Raw genomic sequence first — 3,194 nt, 5'->3', positions numbered from 1 at the left:
GAGTTCTGAGTGAAGATAAAAAAGATAAAGACGTATGGAAAATATAAAACCATATAACTTCATTACAACTGTTGAAACTGTTAAATAATATTTTATTTCAGCATTTTAAAAAAGTAATGCCACAAAGAAATAGGGGACTCATGTTTGTTCACCTGCTGATTCAGCAAGTGTGTGTGAGTACCCACTGTGTGCCAGCTGCTGTGGCAGGCACTGGAATAATGCAGTAGATGCAAAGGCCCTTTTCTAGGAGCTGACATACTAAGTAGAAGGGACAATAAGCCAACTAATATATATATATATATATATGGTATATATTTTTGTGTATACTATGATGGAGTACCCGAAGAAAAGTGGAAAAGAGAGGGTGATGGAGAGGAGACCCTATTTTGATTCAAGTGATCAGGAAACCCACTGCTGATGAAGGGACATTTTGAGTAGATGTCCTGAATGAAGTCAGGGGTAGGTGTCTAGGGAACAGCCTTTGGGGCTGAGCGAATCAGCAGCAGATGTCAAAGCCCGAGATGGACACTTGCCTGCCATGTCTAGGGAACATGAAGAGGAAGCTGGTGCTGGCTGGAGTGAATGAAAGAGGCGTGGAGCAGGCATGGTTGTACCCAGAGTAGAAAGGAACTTTAAGTCCATAGGATCCTGGTTTAATTAATTAATGAGTTGAAAATATATTAGAAACAGAGTGTCTGGATCTAAAAAAGGTTGCATTAAGCATCAGTCTGGCTGCTAGGTAAACTAGTTAGGAAGGTATTGCAATACTCCTGTAGGAAATCAATTTGCTTTGAACGGTGCTTGGCACATAGTTGCAGTCAACAAATACTTGTTGCAAGAAGGATTAGCAGATGAAACTAAGCTTCAAAATAATACTTTGATTCATTCTCTCTCTGCCATTTCTTACATGAATGTACTCTACAAAATAACTAGCTTTAATATTTTCATTTTAATCAAATACTTTTTTTGTTTCTGAAGCTATTCCTCTGTTAATTTTTATCATTCAAGTTCTCTGTACTTTATTTTCCCTTTTCATTTGAAAAAAATACAATCCACACACACTCTATGTCTTGTTTCATTGTTGCCCCTCCTCCACTACCTCACACTCAACATCATTGCAGGTGAAAGTTATCATAATTAAAACTTTGCTAAGGAATACACCTAAATGGATTTTCGTATTTGGATACAAGCTCAATTTTTGGCACACTATAGCCATGTCACATAGTATATTATAGTGAAAAATATTTTTTCTAGACCTAGGAAAGTGACATGATGAAAAAAAAATCTGAGTGCAGTGGTGCACACCTATAATCCCAAAAGCTCAGGAGGTTGAGGCAGGAGGATGGTAAATTGCATAGGAGACCCTAAGCAACTTAATGAGACCGTGTCTCAAAATAAAAAAAAAAAAAAAGAACAGGAGCTGAAGTTCAGAGTTAAAATGCCCATGTATTCAACCCCCAGTACCAAAAAGATGAGAAAGAAAAAGAAATCTAACTACCATTGGTTTTGGTCAAGCCATTTAGGAGGTAGTTGGAGGAATATAAGTAATTAAGTGTCATGTGAAAATAGCTATGTAAACTTGGGAAGACTCAACTTCTCTGAGTATCATTTTCCTTATCAATAAAATGAAAATAATGATGACTGCCTTCATAGGGTTGTTGATAGACTAACTTAAGTAAATACATACAAAGTTCTTAGAATTCTGTCTCTCGTATGGTAGAAAAGAATTCCAAGATGGCCTCTATATCAGTCAGGGTTCTCCAGGGAAAGAGAATCAATTGAGACAGAGACAGAAATTTATTATAAAGAACTGGTTCACATGATTATGGAAGCTGACAAATCCCAAGATCTGTAGTTGGCTCACCTAAGTTATAGTCCAAATCTAAAGGCCTGAGAACCAGGGCTGGTGGTATGGTTCCAGTCTGAAATCTGAAGGCTCTTCCAGGAACAGCCAATGTTTCAGTTTGAATTCAAAGACATAAGAAAAAAAAATGTTCCAGCAGTCAGGCAAGAGGCTTTCCTTTTTATTTAAGGATAGTCAGCTTTGTTTTTAATTCAAGACTTCAAGTAATTGATGGAATAAAGCCAACCTATGTTACAGATGCCAGTCTGCTTTATTCTGTATACCAATTTAAATGTTATAGTTATCAAAAAACACCCTTGCAGGTGGAAAGAAAAACAATGTGATTGGACATAAATACATTTATATTTATATATATTATTATATATTAGTTATATATTTATAACATAAATTATATATTTTATGCTTTATAATATATAAATAGTTAAATTATATACAATAAATTTATATTATAACTATTGTTAACCACCACTCTTGCAATAAACAATCAACAGAGTTAAGAGATACCCTACAGAATAGGAAATATATTTGCAAACTAAACATTTTGTTGCTGTGACAAAGGGTTAACAAACAGAATATATAAGAAACTTAACAGCAAAAAGAAAGCAATTAAAAATGAGCAAACTAGCCTAACAGACATTTCTTTAAAAGAAGATATACAAATAGCCAACAAGCATATGAAAAAATGCTCAAAATTACTATCATCAGAGGCTGCTGGAGTTGTGGCTCAGTGGTAGAGTGTGCGTGTAGCACGTGTGAGGCACTGGGTTCGATCCTAACAGCACATAAAAATAAACAAAATAAAGGCATTGTGTCTAACTACAGCTAAAAAAAAATTTAAAAATCACTATCATCAGGGAAAGGCAAATGAAAATCACAATGAAAGATCATTGCACTCCAATTAAAATCACAAAAACAAAAGACTACCCCCCCACCCCCGGGCCAAAAAAAAAAAAAAAAACAACTGCTGACAAGAATGCAGAGAAAAAGAAACTCTCCTATACTGGTGGTAGAAAGATAGAGCCATTATGGAAAGCAGTATAGAGGCTCCTAAAGAAAACTAGAAATAGTCATATGATCCTGCAGTCCCACTTCTGAGTACATATTCAAAGAAATTGAAAGCAAGATATCAAAGAGATATCTGGTCTCTCATGCTTATTGCAGCACTATGCACAATAGACAAGATATGGAATCAATCTAAGTTTCCCTCAGTGATTAATGGATTAAGAAAATGTGGTTTAGACTAGAAACATAGCTCAGTGGGCTTAGCCTGCATGAAGTCCTGAGTTCAATCCCCAGCACAAAAAGAACAAGAAGGAAATAAACAGGAAAT

Source organism: Marmota marmota, unplaced genomic scaffold (genome assembly GCF_001458135.2).
Source record: "Marmota marmota marmota unplaced genomic scaffold, marMar, whole genome shotgun sequence".
NCBI classification, from domain to species: domain Eukaryota; kingdom Metazoa; phylum Chordata; class Mammalia; order Rodentia; family Sciuridae; genus Marmota; species Marmota marmota.
The sequence above is the reverse complement of the archived record's forward strand: the minus strand, read 5'-3'. Positions refer to the sequence as shown.